Genomic DNA, 23,209 nt, shown 5'->3' on the forward strand with positions numbered 1-23,209 from the left:
GCAACACAGCACATCTGTTTATCTGTTTGTCCCCAATGTTAAAATATTTTTATGTTTTACCTTACACTTAGCGTGGACATAAAGTTTATGTATTTTTTAACATAATTGTTTGTTTAGTTATTTCTCAGATAACTCACACAAAATATAACTGAAGATTCCTGAGCAGCATTAATCTTAAAAACACCTGTTGCTCACTTTGGGCCCTACTTCCCTGAAGAGCTCAACATAAAATGATTTTTCAATGATCGAGGAATGTACGGCTGTCTGCCAGTGATGTAGAGATGTGTACTGCCAGCATAGGGTGACCGCCTCCCTCCTGGTTATTCTGGACACGCTTTCCAGTGTTGTACTTTGGTGTGATAACCTAATGCATTCTGGGTACAGTAGTCTTGTTTTGCTTTCATGTACCTATTTAGACTAACACACCAAATTTTGCTTCCATAGACCTATCTAGGCTAATGCACCTAAAATCAACCCCCTGCAGATTAAAAACTCCGGATTAGAATCAGTGTCTATAAGGCATGCACCCTAACCCCTTCTAATACGCCCCTTAGTAGGTGGCACCAGTCTACCTTTGGGTTGGACACTTTTCTTTCTTTTACTATTCGGCAGTTCATGTCCTTCAACCAGTGATTGCTGCTCAAGTCATGCAGTTAAGGGATAAAACTGCAGAATAATATTTCATTCCATTTCAGAGACCATAAATGGGAAAAATTGAGCGGCCTTTGAAGTAGAGAGGCTAGATGTACAACAAATGACACACACAGCCCAAGTAACCCTTTGAGAATTCAACATTTTAATGTACAAAATATGTATTGCTCAGTGAAGTAAATATGCCCTAGGCACGTGACAAAGGAAAAAATGCAAAAGCAAATGACACTCTCCCCAGCACCCTCTGCACCTATGCTGGAAACAAAACATCAGGAACTAGAGAGGCTGCATTGACACATAGACAGTTGTCTACCATCCAGAGCATTCCAGTTGCTTCCAAAATAAAGATGAGGATAGTGCTGTCAAACACAAAGGCAAAACAAAACATGACTACACCACGTGATACAGGATGATTACCATCGAGTGAAAATGTTCTATTTGGGCATGCGATATACATACTCTTTTCTCTGTGAAGTTTGATTCAGGTGTTGCATTAAAGGTATGGGATTGTTGGGCATAAGTCAGCAACTTGCTGCTTTTTGGGCAGGACCAACACTGGTTTGCTTTTGGACATTCTCCCACCGAAATGGCACAGAAGGACTACAAACAGCATAGAGGAAGGTAGCTCAAACAATCCCCAAGAATTGAGGCGCATATGTTTAGTGAATTTCCATTAATTTCTAGTTTTATTCTAGAATGTTTGTTATAGTGGGAGGGGCATGCAGAAACAGCGGCATATCGCTCACTATGCCTCGGGGCTTCAAGCTGCACCTCATTGGTGGGGCCCAATGAACCACAAACAAACGTTCCCGTCAAAGGCTACTTAACCTGACAGATCATTCTTTACTGCTCTTTTTAGACAGACGTGTCTGATAGGTATATGAAAGGCTCTCCTCTCCAATGGAGGAAGATAAACACATTTGAAATATATTTCTGGTCACAGTCATTCTCAGAACTTAAGAAGTACTGGCTTCAGCATTTCCATAAATGTCTCTTTTGTTGTCTCCATCAATCCCACTAACCATAAAACCTATCCCAGATGTGATTCCAACTACACCCTGCGAGGGTCTCAAGGGGTAACTCACTGCTGGAGCCAAACTTAACCAACTCATTGGCCAACGTTGCCTGCAGTCCTGTGCGCAGGGACCTGGCTTGGAATGGATTCTTTGCTGTGTTGTAGCCAAGACTGGTTCACATATCATTTGTCCAATTCAGTGATGGCACACATACGTAAAAAAAATGCAACAGAATGCTACACAGGCAAATACCCAGTGTTTTTGGAAGCGTTGGTTCAAATTATTTTTCAACCACCAAAACTTGTTTCAAATTTGATAAAACACCTTTAACTAGAAAAAAGTTCATTTTCATGTGCTACTGGCTTGAGACTCTAACGGTGTGATCAGGGCTTTACTTCAAGCATGACGTGCCAGATCTCGGATATGGCAGTAATTTCAAAATAGACATTGAAGAGGTCCCTATCTTCATATCCTTAACTTTCACAGCTTTAAGCTCAAGGCAAAACCACTGATCAATTCCTGAACAATGACTGAAGAAATCATTAAAGTAATCCATGTCAGCGATGCAGTCCGTGTTTACATTTGCTGGTATAACTTCATCTTACATTCCCCAAGAGTATTTGCTTTTTCCATAAGTTTAAGTTTTTAGTGTAGTTTTTTTTTTTTTTTAAATAGAGGACACTTGTATAGTGCATACCATGAACTAAGTCACCTTCAGCAGTATGGGTGAATTCCGGTAGTGGGTGATCACGACCAGGAAAGATTGAGAACTTTGGATATGAGGTTGAAGGAAGTGCAAGATCCTCACAGTGTAGGATAGTGGGTGACAAAGGCATTTAAACTACATGCTCATCCAATTCTTGGCCTCTCTTCAGAGCGAATAGAGCAAAGGTGACAAGCGAGCCAATTGTAATTATTAGATTATGTGAAATTGTGTGATAAAGTTATACACTGGTGATAAAATATTATCTGTCCTAAGCAAATTAAAATGCTGTATTTACACATGAGGAGTAGTCAGTACATATAAAAATCTGGGGGGTATATATAGACAATCGATTGAATTTCCAATTTCACAAACAATATCTGGGAAAAAAAGGAAACAGCCTTATTTATGCATTCTGTGCCCTTACGAAAAAAACTACAGGGCCCATCTTTTAAGCCGCTAGTAGCAGTGATGGCTGCTAAACTATTGGCGACAGTAACTTGTGCGAGCAAAGCGTTAAATGGCAAGGAGGCAACACTTTTAGACTCTCTACAAACAAAGACGTATAAAAAAGTCTTTAGACTACCTCAGAGCGCATCCCCTGCTCAGGTACAATTGGAATTTGGTCTTATCCAACAGGAAACTCAGAGAAAATACACAGCAATTAAAACTTGGTACAAACTTTGGTTAAATCGATCCAATGTTCTACATGATGACTTGTGGGAAGCCCAGGAAGACAATCCAAATTCAAGTTAAGGCAAATTCTTGAAAACCGCACTTTAGGAAACCAATACAACAGAATTCTGGGCTCAGCACAACATATTCATGAAAGCTAATGGCTACCAGATTCAAGGCATTACCAAGTTTGGCCGACCAACCTGCATGGAAGTATAAATGCCCCAAAACATGTAGCTTATGTGGTGCAGTAAGGCAAGATTTTATTCACCTCATTTGTCTTTGCTCCTTCTTAAAATCTATCCGGGTTTCGCAAAAAAAAAAAATTTAACGGCATGGGCATGCAAACGTGCAGATCTGCAATCTTTAAAGGTCTGGGCACTACAGACCCTCACTTGACCTGTAAGATGATGACATTTTTGTCACTTTACGAAAAGATAACATGGCCCAAGGATATTAACACCACCAGTCTACTCCAGTCCAATGATCTATCGACTGTATCCAAATATTAAGACGCTGCATGAATGCTTTTTATATCAACACTGATGGGATACCAATATCGTGGATAATTTTATGACATAGTAACACGTTCCATTTTAGTTTGTTTTACATGATACGATTTGTGTTTTTTAGGAAACAATAGTTAAATGTCTTTTAACCATTTTAATTGTCTGTAAATCGTCTGTCTTTCTTTCCTTTTACGACATTGTTATGGTTTTTATTAACTTAAACAATAAAGCATTACATTGAATACACATGAGGAGCGAGAGAGTGGATGGATGTTTGTGAGAGAGATGCCCCATGGTGTAGGGGAGTGACTCAAAGAAGTACACATGGAAGGACAAAGTGAAAAGACTAATGAAGAGGAAGGAGACAACATACATGATTTGCAGGTGGAGTATATTGGAAAAAACTCAGGGAAAAAAGAGTGTAACTGCCTAAAAGTGTGAGAGACAGTAGAAAGTATTGCGTGGGGACCATAGTAGTCATTAAGACACTAAAATACCACTATCCCTTCAATACACCTTACAGATGTTGACTTCATAGTCTCATATTTTCACGATTGAAACATTTTCAGTTATAATTATTCAAAGTAAATCATTCTTGTTACTAATTTCTCTGATTGGCAGAGCAAGTAGGTCTGGCTTATTTTAGCCTTATGATTGTTGTTGTGTGATATGTCTTGAGGCAACAACACAAACTCATACAGGTGCCTGGGTGGGGGGTGACCTGACCCCAAGACACCCCCCACGCCGCACGGCTCTCCAGCAGTAGCGCGTCTCTGCCCCGGCGCCACAGACTCGCCCCTGGTGCCCCTTGCTGCTGCTCGATCTCTCTCTCCCCTCACTCTGTAAAGTCGTGATTGTTTTTTTTATTTTTTACTTTACTTCCTGCTAATTGATTTTGTGCCTCGTTGTATTGTACCCCTGGTGTGCCCCGCCAGCTTTCCGCCACAGCTCCCTCGCGGCCCGCCCCTTTTTTCTTCTGTGTCCCCATTGGCCGGCCCGCTCCCGCCTCCCAGCTGCTCCTCCCTCCCACTTGGCCTCATATGGAGCCCGCGCGGCGCAAGCGAGTGTGACCTGACCCCAGGACAACCCCCACGCCGCACGGGTCTCCAGATGTAGCGCGATTCTGCCCCGGTGCCACAGGCTCACCCCTGGTGCCCCTCGCTGCTGCTCGATCTCTATCTCCCCGCTGTTGCCCTCACTCTGTAAAGTCGTGATTGTATTTTCATTTTTTTCTTTACTTCCTGATAATTGATTTTGTGCCTCGTTGTATTGTACCCCTGGTGTGCCCCCACTGCTTCCCGCCGCTGCTCTCTTGTGGCCCCACCCCCTTTTTTCTTCTGTGTCCCCATTAGCCGCCCAGCTCCTGCCTCCCAGTTGCTCCTCCCTCCCACTTCACCTCATATGGAGCCGGCCCGTACGCGCAGCGGGCGCGCCGATTGTGCGCCGAAGGCACACCAAAGGCAAGCCCGTCTGCGCCTGTCCGTCCTGGACCGCGCCCAGAGCCAGGACCCCTGGCCCTCAATGCCAGCGCACCCGAACTTACGACGCCGCCACAATCCACGCACTCAACGCCGGCCGGAACCCCGCCTGCTACCGAGCCACCCCAAAACACACCCACAGACCCTTCACCTGCAAAGCCTGCAAATTTACCTGCCTCCGGACCTGCACTGCACCCGCCAAGCCTAGCACCAGCAACAACCACCTCAAGTGCATCCTGCTCAACACCCGCTCCATCCACAGGCACGCCGTCGAACTCTAGAACCTCCTCGACACAACATCACCAGACGTCGCCTTCCTCACAAAAACCTGGATGAACACCTCCTCAGCCCCCGACATCGCCATAGCCATCCAGGATGGCTACAAGATCACCCGGAGGGATCGCGTCAACCAAACCGGAGGAGGCATCGCCATTGTCCACAGAAACACCATCAGCATCAAGACCAACTCCGACGACACCCTCACAGCCGCCAAGCACCTTCACTTCCAGATACACACCGACCCCAAGACCACCCTCAGAGGCACCCTCATCTACAGACCCCCGGGACCACACACACAATTCAGCGAAGCCATCGCAGACTTCATCAGCCCGCACGCCCTCACCTCCACAGACTACATCCTCCCAGGGGACCTCAACTTCCACCTAGAGAACAACAAGGACTGCAACACCGCCGCCCTGCTGGACAACCTCGCCAACCTCGGACTCAAGCAACTGGTAAACACCCCCACTCACTACGCCGGCCACACGCTTGACCCCATCTTCTCCTCCAGCAAGCACATCTCCTTCAGCCACTCCACGGACTACACTGGACAGATCACAGCTGCGTCCACTTCAACTTCAGGAGAACCACAACCCACCACCACCCGCGACAGGTTCCCTGCAGAAGCTGGAGCAAGATCACCATCACCCTCAGCAAGAACCCGCACACCAACACGGCGGACCCCACCGAAGCAGCCCACAACCTCACACAGTGGCTCACCAACTGCGCCGACGAACTTGCACCACTGAAGAATCCTCCCAGCAGACCCGGCAGCAGGAAAGCCTTGTGGTTTACCAATGACCTCAAAAACTCCAAGAAAACCTGCCGCACCCTGGAAAAAGCCTGGCACCACGACCAGACAGCAGAACACATGACAGCCCTCAAGAACGCCACCCGCAAACACCACCAGCTGATCCGCACAACCAAGAAGATGACATTCAAGGAACGACTGGACAACAACACCCACAACAGCAAGGAACTCTTCAGCATTGTTAAAGAGCTCTCCAACCCCAGTGCCTGCAAAAACGACATCACACCCTCGCAAGACCTCTGCGACTCACTCGCCACATTCTTTCACCGCAAGATCGCCGACATACACAACAGCTTCGGCACACAGACCTCGCACCCAACCACCGAACCAGCGCCCCCCACCACCACCCTCTGCACCTGGACCCCTATCCGCACCGAAGACACCACCCGCCTGATGAACACCATCCCCTCCGGCTCCCCTACCGACCCCTGCCCACACCACATCTTCAACAAAGCCGACTCCATCATCGCACCCCAACTCCGGAACATCATCAACAGCTCCTTCGCATCCGCCACCTTCCCGGAGAGCTGTAAACATGCCGAGCTGAGCGCCCTACTGAAGAAACTCACCGCTGACCCCACGGACCTCAAGAACTTACTCCCCATCTTGCTCCACCCCTTTCCAGCCAAAGTCATTGAGAAGACCGTCAACAGCTCTCCGCCTTCCTCGAGACCAATGGATCCCTCGAACCCTCACAGTCCGGTTTCCGAGGAAACTACAGCACCGAGACCACCGACGAGATCAGGTCCCTGCTCGACAACGGGGAAACTGCTGCCCTCATCCTCCTGGACCTCTCAGCAGCCTTCGACACCGTATGCCACTGCACCCTGATACAGCGCCTCAGCAACACCGGAATCCAAGGAGCGGCACTGGAGTGAATCATCTCGTTCCTCGCTGGAAGAACCCAGAGAGTCCGCCTCCCCCGTTCAGATCCGCATCCACCAAAGTCATCTGTGGCGTTCAGCAAGGATCCTCACTCACCCCACCCTCTTCAACGTCTACATGAGCCCTCTCGCAGCCATCGCTCGCCAACACAACCTCAACATCATCTCCTATGCCAACGACACCCAGCTGATCCTCTCGCTCAACAACGACCCCCCCACTGCCAAAGCCAACCTCCAGGAAGGAATGAAAGACGTCGCAGAATGGATGAAGATCAGCCATCTGAAACTGAACTCAGACAAGACGGAAATCCTCATCCTCGGACCATCTCCCTCTGCATGGGATGACTCCTGGTGGCCCCCTGCCCTAGGCACCACACCCAAGCCAAGGGACCACGCACGCAACCTGGGCTTCATCCTGGACTCCTCCCTCACGATGACCAAGCAAGTCAACGCTGTCTTGTCATCTTGTTTCAACACCCTGCGCATGCTCCGAAAGATCTACGGATGGATCCCCACCGAAACCAGGAAGACGGTCAACCAGGCCCTCGTCACCTGCCGTCTGGACTACGGGAACACCCTCTATGCTGGAACGACAGCCAAACTCCAGAAAAGACTACAGCGCATTCAGAACGCCTCAGCACGACTCATCCTGGACATCCCTTGCCACAGCCACATCTCTGCCCACCTGAAAGACCTGCACTGGCTCCCCGTCAGCAAGAGGATCACATTCAAACTCCTCACCCACGCACACAAGGCTCTCCACGACATGGGCCCGAAGTACCTCAACAGCCGCCTCACATTCTACATTCCCACCCGCCAGCTCCGATCCGCCAGCCTCGCCCTCGCCTCCGTCCCACGAATTTGCAAATCCACCGTCGGAGGAAGATCCTTCTCCTACCTGGCAGCCAAGACATGGAAATCTCTCCCCACTCACCTACGGCTGACCCTGGACCATCTCTCCTTCAGGAAACAACTCAAGACCTGGCTGTTCGAGCAGTAGCAATCCCCTCCCCCCACACCCCCCCCAGCACCTTGAGAACCTCACAGGTGAGTAGCGCGCTATACAAATTGTTTCTTGTTGTTGCCTAAACACTGGTCAGGTGCATGCTGTGACAAGCACATGATTTTTTTTTCTTTTTTTTTTAAATTTTATTTTAAGATTTTGGATACAGGTTGCAGCCAGTACAGTAAAACTTCATTACCCCCCTCCTCCCACCTCCCCCCCTATAGGCCTGTAGAACCTGTTCTCTCACCTGTTGCCTGTGTGGTCTGACGAGGAGCTTGGGACTGCGAGCACGCAGGAGCTGCTCTTCCTTCAACCCTTACTCAACTTCTTGCGGAACCCGCTCCGCGGGTCCCGCTTCGCCTTTGGTTCTCCGCTAGCGCTGCTGGAAGTGCGCTGTGTCTGCGAGGACTGCATCTAACAAAGCCTCTGTGGCGGTGGTGTGGGCAGGGCTGCGAGCGTGGTCAGGCGAGGACTTCAAGTCCCAGGAGCGCCTGACCCTCGGCATCACCAGCAGCTGACCCGCTCTCCCTGCTGGCTCCTCCCCCGCCTCAGCGCGGCTAAAACCAGCGCGTCAGTTTCCCTGTTTGTTCTCTCACCTGTTGCCTGTGTGGTCTGACGAGGAGCTTGGGACTGCGAGCACGCAGGAGCTGCTCTTCCTTCAACCCTTACTCAACTTCTTGCGGAACCCGCTCCGCGGGTCCCGCTTCGCCTTTGGTTCTCCGCTAGCGCTGCTGGAAGTGCGCTGTGTCTGCGAGGACTGCATCTAACAGAGCCTCTGTGGCGGTGGTGTGGGCAGGGCTGCGAGCGTGGTCAGGCGAGGACTTCAAGTCCCAGGAGTGCCTGACCCTCGGCATCACCAGCAGCTGACCCGCTCTCCCTGCTGGCTCCTCCCCCGCCTCAGCGCGGCTATAAACCTCCCTTGTGACACCGCAACGCGGGAGCGCGAGGGAGCGCGCCGGGAGAAGCCCGGGACAAGGCCGGGACCGTCTGAGGCCGTCAGAGGCTGAAGAAGGCTGGGCTGGGCCCCCTCCCTTGGCTCTCCGGTATCAAATTGGTGTGTTGTTGTATCCATAGGCTTGTATTGCATTTTAAGGTTTTATTCATTCGGCGTTTTAGTCTCAATTGCTATTATTTAATTACTCTCTCCTTTTAATATAGGCTCATGACGGCTAAAAAATTACGCTCTGGCCGAGTGATTGTGGGGAGATCTGGGTCTAAAACCAAATCCAACCCCCTAAGGAACAAAATTGCCTCTGCCATGCAATTGAAAGGTCAATGCCAGCTATTCAATTTATGGGACAAAGGGAAAGATAAACCCACTGAACTGCAGTCCCCGAATGAAATCCCAGGATCTAGCGAATCGGTGCCTGCTAATGGGGTCATTGATGTTTCCTCTAGTTTAAGCTTGGTTGCTAGTCAATCTTTGCCTATTCTAGTTAGTCCTGAAGTACTAAGGGACTCGCCTTCGGCGTCAAACAATGTACTTCTGAAACAGAATGTTCCCCTTGAATCTTTAGGTAATAAGCCCTCAAAATCTGACAAAATTGTCCCCTCCCAAGTTGTACTAATGGATGCTCCTAAAACTTCAGTGAATACTGATCTTTTTTCATCCGAGTTAGTTGAATCCCCGGTAGTAGGTAATGATTTTACGCTGCCTGACATTGATTTAACAGCTCATAGGGCGCGGGTGGGATCGTTACAGGGGATCCCAAAAGGTGAGCCCTTAGAGGAAGTAATAACGATTTCAAGTACCGGTCCTCTAAGTAGCACACCCTCTAATAAATTAGATTTTTCCCTTCCACAATTAAATTTTACATCCTGCTCAGGTCCAGTGTTGAATAATTTAGCTGAGGGGTCTCCAAATATTAATGGGAGGTTAATTTCTAATTCTTTGTCCTCTTTGGAATCAATTCTTTCTTCAATTCTAAGTTTACTTGAAAAGTTTGTGGGAGGTTCGGAATGTATTTTTGACACTGTAACACAAATTTTGCAAGTTCTCTTGTTAAGTAAAAGGGAGTTAGTGCCAGATCTCCCCATACCATCGGCTTCGCTGGTGGTGCCTCCGAAAACAAGCGCTCTCTCCGCTTCGGCAGCTTTAAATTCAGCTCTATCTTCTCCGTTGACAGAAGATCAAAAGGAAAAGAAGCCTGTAGTTCTCTTAGCTGTCACCAATCCTTCCAAAGTGGTTTCGGCTGGCGCTAATTGTATAGCTCCAATTAGTGACAAGATAGAGGTAATAGTAACATCCCCTCCCACTCCTAAATCCGAAATTCCTTCCCTTTTTCCGATTTTCTCCTTGCCATCAAGTAAAGAAGAAGAGATTCCTAAAGTAAATACGGGTTTGATGGTAAAAGTGAGCCCCTTGAAATACAAAAAGAGTAGAATGAAGAAGAGCAAACCCATCCGAAGGTTCGCTAAAAAAAGACAGAGGAAACTTCTTTTTGATAAGAATGTTGAATCAAGTATAGACGATTCCCCACAGGTGGAGCAGTCTCCTACCTCTCATGTAGAAGTCAGGGTTGTCTCACCCAAAGAAGACGCCCCTTCCTCTGGTTTAGGTCCTATAAGCTTTACTAATCCTTTCCTTCCCAAGGTTTCCTACTCTTCTGCCAATCCTTTTTCTTATTGTAATGATAAAGCAGGATCATGTCAAAATATTTCTAAGGTTACCTCTCCATCTGTCTTCCCGTGCCCGTCCTCCTTGAATCCTACAGCAACACCTTTTCAGGTTCCATCTTCAACGACAGTTATTGTCCCAAAAGAAAAAATAAATGTGGATACGTTTTATCTCGATTTTTCTCCCTTATTTGAACCAGATTTAATTTTAAATAGATCCGCCCTATTGTTATGTTTTAAAGAGATCGAAAGTTTGAAATTAATTCAAACGTCCGATCTAGACATTGTACTTCTCCTTAACTCCTACATGGGGAAACCATTAAGATCAACAAGGGTGAAATTTCATTCGAAAGTTGTGTTAAATCTTGTTCTACAGTGGGCTGAAGAATTACAAGTTACAGGGATTGATGTCATGCCATACTTTGGGGAAAAACGTACTCAAAGTATTTTTGCTAATTCTTTACTATCACTTCCCTCTAATACGGAAGTGCCGCTGTCGGATTGGTCTAATCTCAGATCAGAGGACTTAAAAATCTGTGTGGCTAGGAATGAAAGACTTGTTTCATATAAAAACCCTCCCCTTAAGCAGACAGTGAAGGATGATCATTATAAATGGAGTTGGTTACCCGGTGTTCTAGCGAGTAAATCAGCTCCTGGTTCTAAACATCATTCTAATTTTTAACAGAGAGCTGAAACTTATCTCATGGAACTCGGCCGGATTCAAGGATTATAAGGAGAAATTGGGTTTGCTTCATTCTCTAAAAGCAGATATAATCTGTTTGCAGGAAACATGGGTTGAAGGAAGATTAGCCTTGGAAAAAGACTATTTTGTTTTGGATTGCAGTGCAACCAGCACTAGAAGGGGCCATGCTAAGGGAGGGTTAGCATGTTTGTTATCCAACAGATTGCAATGGAACTATTCACATTATTTAGATCCAGGAAAACTGTTCCTAGCAATAACGTTAAAAGATGTATTTGAAGATTGCCCTAATAGATTGTTGATTGTGGTAAACATTTATATCCCCCCCAATTGTAGTTTTAATGCTGGTCTAAAAACTCTGTTCACTTTTTTAACTAAAGTGTTGGATATTTCCCCAACTCCACATGTGTTAATGTTTGGGGATTTAAATTGTAATATATCCAACTGTGGGTTGGAGTTGTTTAGAAATATTCCACTGGAAGAGTCTTTGAATATACCATCTGCCCAGTTTCCCCCCAAAATTAAAACTAACAAAAGAGGTAAACTTATATTAGATGGTTTACTTAAAGCTGAATGCTTAATAGTAAATGGGAGGCTTCCATCTGATATCCCGGCAGCTTATACTCGTAAATCTAATAAGGGAAATTCTATTATTGATTTTATCACGGTAGATTATGCAGGTTTTCACTTATTGAAGGATATGAAGGTCATTGAGACTAATCTTAGTGACCATAATGCATTGATGCTTTCTGTCTCCGTTAATCTTCCGAAAGTGGATCCGTGGAGTCTGGATACAGATTCTGTGAATTTTGATTCCAGCTCAGGGAAATGTTTTTGGAACCCGTGTACTGTTGAAAATCTGGTGCCTCTTTTGAATTTTACTGTTGAGAATTTACCCCTTTGGGAAGGGAGAGAGCTGTTGTGTTTTAATAATTTTTTAGATTCTGTGACTGTTAGTGCAAAAAAGAAACCAGGTGTGAAACAATCCCCGTAGTCCCTCATTCTTTACGGGCTTTAAACAGAGAAATAAACAAAGTTGTAAGGGGACAATTTTTACTCTTCTCTCAAGAAGCAAAGTCTAAGTTGTTTATTTTAAAAAGAAGGAGAGCTAGGCTTAAGGCCCGCTTAAAACGTTCTAAGGAAGATGCCCTCTGGATCCAACTGAGGGAAGCTTCTTATAATGGTCAAGCCAAGACATTCTGGTCCTTAATTGGCAAAGGTTGTGGTACCAGAGCCAGTCCTTCGCCTATTGCCATAGAGGAACAGGTGTGGGTTCATTATATCGAGAAGTTGTACAGTAACAATAATTCTCTTGTTTTTAAAGTTGATTCTGATAATGTTTCACGTATACTTGACTGTCCAACGGAAAAGGAAATTGAATGTGCCATTAAGAATATGCGTTCCTCTGGTGCGATGGGTCCTGATAAAATCCCAATTTCAGTATTAAAAAACCAGAGTGAACTTTGGAGCAAAATACTCTTTCCAGTGTTTAAATTTTGTTTCTCTAGCGGAACAGTCCCCCCCTCCTGGAAAGGAAGTATTATTGTCCCTTTATATAAAAAAGGGGCAAGAGATCTACCACAAAACTATCGCCAAATTGCCTTGCTTGATGCCATTGGTAAGGTCTTTGCAAAATGTGTGCTTACTTTAATGAATCAATGGGTATCTGAACATAAAATCCTTCCCATGGAGCAAACAGGTTTTAGACAAAATCATGGAACTTTAGATAACCTGACTGCATTGCAAGTTATTAATGAAAAATATGTGAAAGTCCGTGGTGGTCAGGTATATGGCGCCTTTATTGACTTCTCCACCGCCTTTGATAAGGTAGATAGAAATTTGTTGTGGAGAAAGTTATCTAATTTAGGTATGCCCTTATTCCTTATTAAGTTAATTTGCGCCCTCTATTCTGACACTTGGTGCAGAGTTCTACTTGGAGGTGAACGTGGTGTATCTAAATTAATCTCCACTTCCAACGGGTTGAAGCAAGGTTGCCTTTTGGCTCCATTGCTATTTTCCTTATATACAGTTGACTTACCCATCACTCTTTCTGCTTGCACCGGCATTGCCCCGTCCTTGGGTGGAGTTGCAATTGCATGCCTTATGTATGCAGACGACATCCTGATTTTGGATCTCACGCCAAAGGGCCTGAACAATCGGTTGCATGCACTCTCCGATTATGCTGAAAGCCATTTCTTATCAATAAACACGGCAAAAAGCAAGGTGATTTGTTTCTCCGGTAGAAAGAAGCCTAAATGCCTTAACTATCCATGGGTTGCGGGGGGGAAAAAACTGGAATGTGTGAAATCTTATACCTTCCTAGGCAAAATTGTCACTTATAACTTAAGTGACAAACAACACATTGACACTAACTCTCGGAAGGCTATTTCGCAGGGAAAGAGTTTAGTTTCCCTGTATAAAGCCACAGGTAGAAGGCATTTTTCTATTCTCTTAGATGTTTTCAGAGCGAAAGTTCCGGCCTCCCTGTCATATGGAATTGAGTTAGTTGATCAAAAAAAGTGGAGTTTTTTAAACTCTGCGGAAGGGAAAATTTTACGTAGTTTAATTTCGGTAGGTACAGCAAATTCAACTGCCTCCTTGAGACAGGAACTGGGTTTACGTAGCAGCTGGGTTCAAGGTCTGGCAAGTATCATACGTTGGGTAGTAGCTCTATCTAAAGGTGAACCTAATACCTTAAGAGATCTTATAAAAAATGAATTATTAGGATCTTTTAATGACTTCTCACTGATTGTAAAAAACTTCAGATTTGCTGTGTTACAATTGAAATTGGACGAGGAGAATTTATTCTCATTGTCCTCTCTTCAATTAAAAACTGTTCTGAGGTCAGCATCTTGGGAATTGGGGTATTGTCAGGATAGAGACCTCTGTCTAGCGAAAAAAGGTTGTACGCCTGTTATTGAATCTTATACCCTGCGGAAAGCTCAACCGTATATGCATTGGAACATCTCCCATGGCGCCAGGCGCCTGGTATATTTACTAAGACATAATTTGCTTCCGCTGAAAGTTCTACATGCCAGCTGGTTTGGTCATTCGGCATGCTGTGATCTTTGTCAATTGTATGATCAGGACTTAGATCACGTCATGTTTGTTTGTCCTATGTTGATGTCTTGCAGGCGTAGATGGTTAAGACCAATCTGCTTACAACTTAACATATTATCTGCTTCTTCGTTTAAGGCAGCCTTGATTAACCCTCCTAATGAAATGTTTGCTTTTAAACTGTACAACTTTTTAAAATGTTTTTTGGACCTGTATTAAGATGTCTTTTGTAATTGTGATGGATTAATATTTTACGTATTTCTTGTTTTGTATGTACATGTTGTTTTATGTGGACCTCATAAAGAGTTCCTTATCATAATAAAATAAACTTGAAACTTGAGCCTGTAGAACAACACAATATAGATCACTCTTCCACAGTTTTCTCACATGGTTACACAGCCATTTAGCCAACAACCCTACAAGTAGGGCAGGCGGCGTCTGAAGTGCACTGCAGCATTGAGACACATAGAGCCCAGGCAACTGGTCTGCCTCTGCCGTTCTCCACACCTCCGATTTAAGTTCACATGTTTTAAGCCACACCCTTCATTACAGAGGCACGCCTCTTGGAAAGGATCCCAAGTTAGTTTCTTGGACAGAAGACCCACTCACCTTGTTATCCCTCTGAAAGCACTGGATATGATACCATTAAGCAGAATGGTGTTCTCTTCCTTAAATTTATCATACAGACAGATGCTGCTTGTGAGCACTCCATAAAAGACTGCTGCATGCGACAGGGCTGAAGGGATCATTCATTTAGTGTTTGTAACTCACAAATCGTGGCATTCAGCACTGCAAGGTATTTATCACCGCCTTTTAATGATAGCACAATTTGATAGCTGGCACCCCATTGACAAATTTATTATGTTAAAAAATAACGACATGATTATGTCTCAGACATGTTGTTAAATTCTGTACCTAAAAGAGATAAAATCCTGAATCACGCTGGTACATGGAAAAAGCAAATCGTGCAGAAAGAAATATTCGAAAGACGTTGCAGAAATACTGACAGTTGTGTGAATCTTGAATATGTGCAGACAGTCTGAGGACAAAGGTTTGGCAAGGAGAACCCCTTGGACTCAGAGAGGTTTGTTTTCCTTACCGCTGGAGAGGCCATCATTTAAATAGTGGATTTTGTTCTATAACTACTTCCATGCGCCAGTGTTTTCTTTTGGCTTAAAGTCACATGCTTCTGCCTGAGGTGGGGGTTAAATGTGGTGGCGGTGGGCGCATGCGCGTCGTAAACTGAGATGTTGCGTTTGGCCCATTCCCAATACTGGCTCGTACGCGCCTTCTCTTGATAACGTTTGTTTTCCTTTACGTGTATTTATTGAAAATCGTAGGGAATACTGAACATTACGTGATGTAACCACTACAGTGCCCTGCAGATGTCTCGTCAGTGCAACTGCGTATTGGAAACTGTAGACCGTTGCTGCCGACTGTGCCCATCTGCCTACATTGGCCCTCTTTCCTGCCTCCCATCAACACGACCATGGGTGCTCAATGTTATGGTTTACATACAACGGGTTCACAATCTTTGACATTGGTTAAGCACTGCACGAGACTTCACAGGATTTGGTTCCACAGGAAATGCAACATTATAAACTTCATTTTGAAAGTCTCCGGGTAAAAAGCTTCACTACAAATAAGTACAAATGCATACAAATGCATACCGTTTTTTCTTTTCCATCCTACACTTTCCTATTTCCTTCTTAATACATCAACGCTCGTCTGCCCCTCTCTCTTTATTTTCTTATCTCTTGTGTTCTTCCTTTGCGTTATCCTTTCCATTTTTTTCGTTCTTTTTCTCGGCTTCCTTGATATTCCCTGTTCTCTAGTTTCCCTACACTCTCCTTTTATCTTCTCTATACTTTGTTGCCTCTTTCCTTTGTGTTACATTTACACTCCCTTCTCTTTCTATTTTCTAAGTTCTCTTTCTCCTCTAGCCTTTCTAACTCACTCATTCTTCACTTAACCTCCACTGATTAGCTGTGCTTTCCATCCTCCAACTTACCACACTTTCCTTCTTTCTTTCTCTCTCTTTCTTCTCCGTCCCTTTATCCTCTTCTACATGCTCGATTCTCCTTCCTCCATCTCCGACTTCTTTTCACCCTTTAGTGAAGGATATATACTGGTACCCCCTCTTTTACTAGTCCCTCTGCCCTACACCACACTCATTTATTTCTTCCCTGCTCACTTCCCCTCCTTCTTCTTTCCATTTCTTGTGTCTTGATGGACACAATATTATCTTTCTCATGGTCTCCTTTTTCCAGCCATCTTTCGATCCATTTCTGTAATCTTCTTTCCTCTTTGCCTTCTTCTAATTTATCTCTTTAATCTACTCTCTCCCTATTCCCTGCTATACTTCCCTCTACAACCTTCATTTCATATCTGTCTTTCTTGTGTTGTTTCTTCTTTCCCGACACTCATCTTTCCACCTCTCTCTTCCTTAGCCAAGTTGATTCATGCATTTGGGTTAGCCACAGTAGCATATGCTGACGACACCCGAATTGTGGTCTCTTTCTCAAGCAATGTGGAGGACGTCGCCAGTCGATTTAACAGATGCATGAATTCTATTGTTAGCTGGATCACAATAGCTTAAAGTTGAATTCTGAAAAGACTGAGGTTCTCCTTTCAGAGAGAGGTGTCGTTTTAGGACCAATACTGGTGGCCCCAGTCCTTTGGCTCCCTCCCCCCCACCAGTTTCTAAGGTAAGGAACCTATGGGTAATTTTTGATGCTGAGTTGTCATTTGAGGAATAGATTAACAAACTGACTTCCTCCTGCTTTTTCACTTGAAAATATTGAGGCATGTTTGGCCCTTTATTCCTTTTGATCTGCAAACATCAGTTGTCATTGCTTTAATCCTATCTAGGGCAAACAAAGCAAACACAAGGAGATGATGGACGGAGCGCTAAAACTTTTCAGACACTCACCTCCTGTCACAGATCTGGTTTGAATTCATCATCGTTCTTTAGCTCATTTCTCCATCCCAGTTTAGACACAGCTATATGTAAATCAGTCTTGACCCTGTGCCTCATGGGAACAGTCCTGCCCAAACTGCCAAGCCATGTCTTCCCTGGACTGGAAACAAGCATCTGGGACCGGTTTCGGGTTAACAGCCTACATCAGCCAGGTTAGTTTGAATCCAGTAGCAAAGTGAGCAGGGGACCCACGTCTGGGCATACCCTGCCAGATCTCTGTACAGGGGTGAATGTATGGCATTGTTCTGCATTCCGTCCACCTACTATTCTTTTTGCATTTCTCACACCGAGTTGGACGGGTATGCCCAGACATGGCTCCCGTGCTCTCCATGCCACTGCAATCAAGCTATTCTGGCTGATGAGGGGTAAAATCCCGAAACCGGTCCTAGGATGCTTGCTTCCAGCCTTGGAGGACCTGGCTTGGCAATTCGGGCTGGACTGTTCCCATGAGGCACAGGGTCAAGACTGATTTGCATATGGCTAGGTTCAACTGGAATATCATGGTGAGCAAAAAAAATGGATTTAGGCCTAGATCTCTGTACTGTGGTGAAAGTATGGCGATGTTCTGCATTCTGTCCATATACTGTTCTTTTTGCATTTGTCACCCCGAGTGGCACGGGTATGCCCAGACGTGGAGCCCGTGCTCTCCATGCCACTGGAGTCAACCTATCCTGGCTGATGAGAACTGAAAGACTGAAACCGGTCCTAGGATGCTTGTTTCCAGTCCAGGGAGGACCTGGCCTGGCAGTTCGGGCTGGACTGTTCCCATTGGGCTCAGGGTCAAGACTGATTTGCAAATGACTGGATCCAAACTGGAATGGCATGGTGAGCAAAAAAACGATGAATTTAGGTCCAGATCTCTGTACTGGGGTGAATGTTTGACATTGTTCTGCATTCTGTCCATCAGTTGTTCTTTTTGCATTTGTCACCCTGAGTGGGACGGGTAAACCCAGACGTGGGTCCTGTGCTCTCCATGCCACTGGAGTCAAGCTATCCTGGCTGATGAGGGCTGAAAGCCTGGACCACGCCCAGCGCGAGGACCCCTGGACCCCACAAACGCCACGAAACCAGACTCCACTACGACGCCAGCAGCCTCCACGCACTCAACGCCGGCCGAAACCACACCTGCTTCCAGGCCACCCCAAAATGGACCCACGGACCCTTCTCCTGCCGCACCTGCAGCTTCACCTGTGACAGAACCACCAAACCCCCAAGGACTGGACCCAACCACCTCCGCTGCATACTCCTCAACAACCGCTCCGCACGCAAACACGCCGTCAAGCTCTGGGATCCGCTCGACACCTCCGCCCCAGACGTGGCCTTCCTGACCGAGACCTGGTGGAAAGACTCCTCGGCGCCCAACATCGCCATATCCATCCCGTACGGCTACAAGATCACCCGCAGGGATCGCGCCAACGTAACCAGAGGAGGAATAGCCATTGTCCACAAGTCCACCCTCAAGGTCACCACCCACGCAGACAACACCCTACACACCCCCTGAACACCTGCACTTCCGGATCCACACCGACCCCAACACCACCCTCAGAGGAACATTCATCAACAGCCCCCCGGACCCCAGGCTCAGTGCAGTGACTCCATCGCTGACCTCGCCAGCACCCACGCACTCACTTCCATGGACTATATCCTCCTTGGGGACCTGAACTTTCACCTCGAGAACAACAACGATCCCAACTCCGCCACCCTGATCGACAACCTCGCCAACCTCTGCCTCAAACAACTCGTCACCGTACCCACCCACGATGCCGGCCACACGCTGGACCCCGTCTTCTCCACAGGCACCCACGTCACCTTCGACCACACTACCAAACTCCACTGGACCGACCACCGCTGCATTCATTTCACCTTCAAGAAACCAACCACGCACCACCGCACCCAACAGCTGCCTCGCCACTGCTGGGGCAAAGTCACCGAAGACTGGCTGATCACCACCCTCGCCCAGAACACACCCACCGACCCCACCAACCCAGACGCCGCAGCCCGCAACCTCAGACAGTGGATCAACGAATGCACCAACACCCTCGCCCCGCTCAAGAAATCCTCCAACAACCATGCCAGCAAGCGAGCCACCTGGTTCACCGACGAGCTTCAGACCACAAAACGCACATGCCGGAAACCAGAGAAAATATGGCTCCACGAACGCACACTGGACAACCACGCAGCCCGCAAGGACGCCACCCGCAGACATCACCACCTCATCAGATTAGCCAAGAGATCCTCCTTCAAAGACCGCTTGAACAACAACGCACACAACAGCAAAGAGCTCTTCAGCATCGTAAAGGAACTCTCCAACCCCAGCGCCAACGACATCCTGCCCTCACAAGAACTGTGTGATTCACTAGCCATCTTCTTCCATCGCAAGATCGCTGACATCCGCAACAGCTTCAACACCACAACCGTCCCGGCTACGCCAGACTCCACCTCCCCTGAGAACACAACCAGCGCCATCCGCCTGACCTCCTGGTCCAACGGAAAGCTGGAAGCACGCTGAAATCAACGCCCTCCTCAAGAAGCCCAAGGTGGACCTCAAGAACTTCAGGCCCATCTCCCTGCTCCCGTTCCCGGCATAGGTCATTGAGAAAATCGTCAACAGGCAATTGGCCCACCACCTGGAAGACAACATCATCTTGGACCCGTCCCAGTCTGGATTCAGATGAAACTACAGCACCGAGGTAGCCCTCATCGCCGCCCCAAACAACATCAGGAGCCAACTAGACAACAGCAAAACATCAGCCTTCATCCTCCTGGACCTGTCGGCCACCTTCGACACGGTTTGCCATCGCACTCTAAAGACACGCCTCCTAGAAGCCAGAATCCAGGAGAAGGCCCTTGACTGGACCACGTCCTTCCTCTCCTGCAAAACGCAGAGCCTCCGCCTCCCACCCTTCCGATACGAAGCCACCCACATCATGTGCGGCGTCCCCCAGGGCTCATCCCTCAGCCCGACGCTGTTCAACATCTACATGGCCCCCCCTCGCACAAGTGGCCCGCCAGCACGACCTCAACATCATCTCCTACGCCGACGACACCCAGCTCATCCTCTCCCTCACCAAGGACCCTCACACCGCCAAAACCAACCTCCATGAGGGAATGAAGGCCGTCGCCGACTGGATGAGGAGAAACCGTCTGAAGCTGAACTCAGACAAGACGGAGGTACTCATCCTCGGACCCTCCCCTCAGCCTGGGACGACTCCTGGTGGCCGACCACACTGGGAACAGCACCAACACCCACTTGAAGAACCGGGTTTTAGAACCCAGCGGCGCCAGGGGAAACGCCCGATGTCTTCGAGTTCTCCTGTCTTGGCATACAGAGACACGGGATACTTCTCGGTGACGTCAAAGATCAAATTTATTGGTTGCAACCAGGAACAGAGGTCTACAAAGTACGACACAAGTAGGTTCGTCAGAAACTGCTCAACTTTACAAAGCAGGTCGTCCCTTTTTATGCCGAAAATTATGCTTCAGGCAAACATTCCTTATTTACAGTTGACCAATCCCATGTATACACGACAAAAGCATTGCATGATGACAAACCCACATTTCAGTTGTCCAAGACCACCATCAATTACACAGGAAGGCCAAACATTCTTGCTCGAACAGGCCGGACGAAACCCATAATAAAAGACCTCAACCCAAACCATAAAAAGGCCATAAAAGAAGGAACAGAAACAGATGAGAAGCAAGATAGAAGGGTGTGTGCAATGGAGTCAGCTTGCTCAGGTCACACAGAAGTCAGCTAAAGGTGTACGTGTCCCAAGGACTCGTTCGGCCGCAGTAATCGGCCTATGTGAGGGCAACCACAAAATGGCTGCCGTACACAAAATGGAACCCGAGGGTTCAGAACAAAATCCCTAATTTCATGGTGAATCCGTCACTCGAACATGACGAAAACACTCGTGCATACTACACTCGTCATTTGCGGTCCGCTGTCAACAAAATCGTCACGATACGACGACCTTTATGAAACAGGTTCAGAATCACGGAACCTCAGACCCTCCTTTTGACCTTACATAGGCAATCACCCAAACTCATGTCAGTCTGAATCCAGGTCTATATTCATCAGATCATCAAGATGCTGCTGTAGCATCATCCTATTACTTAGCACGTCTCTCTGGACAGGTCTCCTCGCACACGTAGTAGCACAAAGGCCACATATAGCAGGAGCACACTGTACACAAAGACAGAACAGGAAAAGAATGGCTAAAACCATCCCAATGATCATCAGAATCTTCCATCCCCAAGTGGATAACAATCCCCAAAACCATCCCATTAACGACCAATCTCCTTCGTCCACATGTATAGACTTGGAGATCTTGTGCTGCTTGGAAATGGCTTGGTACACTGTCGGAGCATTGTCTGGAATGAAAACGCAGCAGCTCGATTGAATCAATTTACATACCCCTCCTCTATCTGCAAATATGACATCTAACGCAACTCTGTTCTGGAGAGTCATAAGACGATCCGACTGGAGCTCAGCAGTCAAGTTACTAAGGGCACCGGCAGTCTAAACTATGGTGGACTCAACCACTCTCGTCAATTGCCGAATGTTCCTGCTGTTAACCATAGGTCCCCAAAACGGCAGAAAACCCTTCAAGAAATCTCCTAATTCTTGTCCTGCAGTATCTTCCTTACTGCAGACACCTCTAACAACTCTCGTCTTGTGGTAATCTGCCGCAGCTGTATAAGTAGGAGGCAACATGAACGAGACAAAACATGTGCCCGAGAAATCAGGGGGCAACCATGTGTACACTCTATCGTAACAGACAAAATAGGTACCCTTAGCTGCTAGAAACGATGGGGAAGTCTGGGACGCAAAAACATACGTCTCAGTGCAGATACTCTTCCCTAACTGAGCTCTCGGATTCTTGCCATTACCTTGCAGACAAAAATGACCCTGATGGGGTACGATCCAAATCGGAGAGGATCTTTTCGCTCGCTGGTTCTCACTCAGACTAATTCCATATCCAGTCACGTTCCATCCAATATACGCTAGTGTCTCATCTTTCGGGATTGTCTCATAGGAACTAGCTCCCCTAATCATGTCGACTTTACCCTTAACTAGAGCACTATTCTTTGGATTGTCTTTCACAGACCGTAGGGGGTAGACTTCACGAGCATAGATGAACATCGTTCTGTATGCCCACACAGAACCATTATAGCTGAATGGCAGGACCAGATAAGGAATACCTTTATCAGTGGTATGAGGCATAAGGCCACACACCCAACAGTTAGTCGTATTCACTACTAGCTGGTGTTGGTGCAGAAGCTGAACAAAAGAGTTATTAGCGAATTCCAATCTTCTAACGGATTCATGTTCAGGCAGAGGATGAAAAGAATGCGAAGAAACAGTAGAAGAAGGTATGGGTTGTGTAGTGGGTGTAAACGTCACTTGAAAAGAGAATATAATATATCCCATCAAGAACATCATCAAGCTAAGTAGCATAAAAAGACATACTATCAAGAAACACTTTCTACTCATAATTCAACACATTTTTCTCTTAAAGCTCATTTCTTCAACAGGTCTCTCCATCTCGAAAAACTCCATCCTCTAACTGTGCTGTTCGCGGCGGTTGGTTCAATTCGTCAGTGTACCTCTGAATGTCCCAGGGAATTCCCCAGAACAAACCAGAACCGTTGACCTTGTGTCTACACTGCAGTACACTCAAGTCTTTGCACCACGACCCTACAGCTGAACCCGGATGGCGGTTCGAAAAACAAAAATCGGTCAAAACAGTTTCTCAGATGGGAGAGCTTAACTTCAAAAATAGCAAAGAAAATCATTTTTACTTTATTAGTCCCACGACTCTTGGTCACAAATTATAACGG

At 46.7% G+C, this 23,209-nt stretch overlaps 1 pseudogene; it reads right to left on the reverse strand.

Annotated features, from left to right (window-relative positions):
• Positions 1-22,892, reverse strand: part of LOC147711962 (endogenous retrovirus group PABLB member 1 Env polyprotein-like) — a 35,648-nt pseudogene extending 12,756 nt beyond the window's left edge.
• Between the last annotated feature and the right edge of the window lie 317 nt (positions 22,893-23,209).

This window comes from Lissotriton vulgaris, chromosome 5 (genome assembly GCF_964263255.1).
Source record: "Lissotriton vulgaris chromosome 5, aLisVul1.2, whole genome shotgun sequence".
Lineage (NCBI taxonomy): Eukaryota > Metazoa > Chordata > Amphibia > Caudata > Salamandridae > Lissotriton > Lissotriton vulgaris.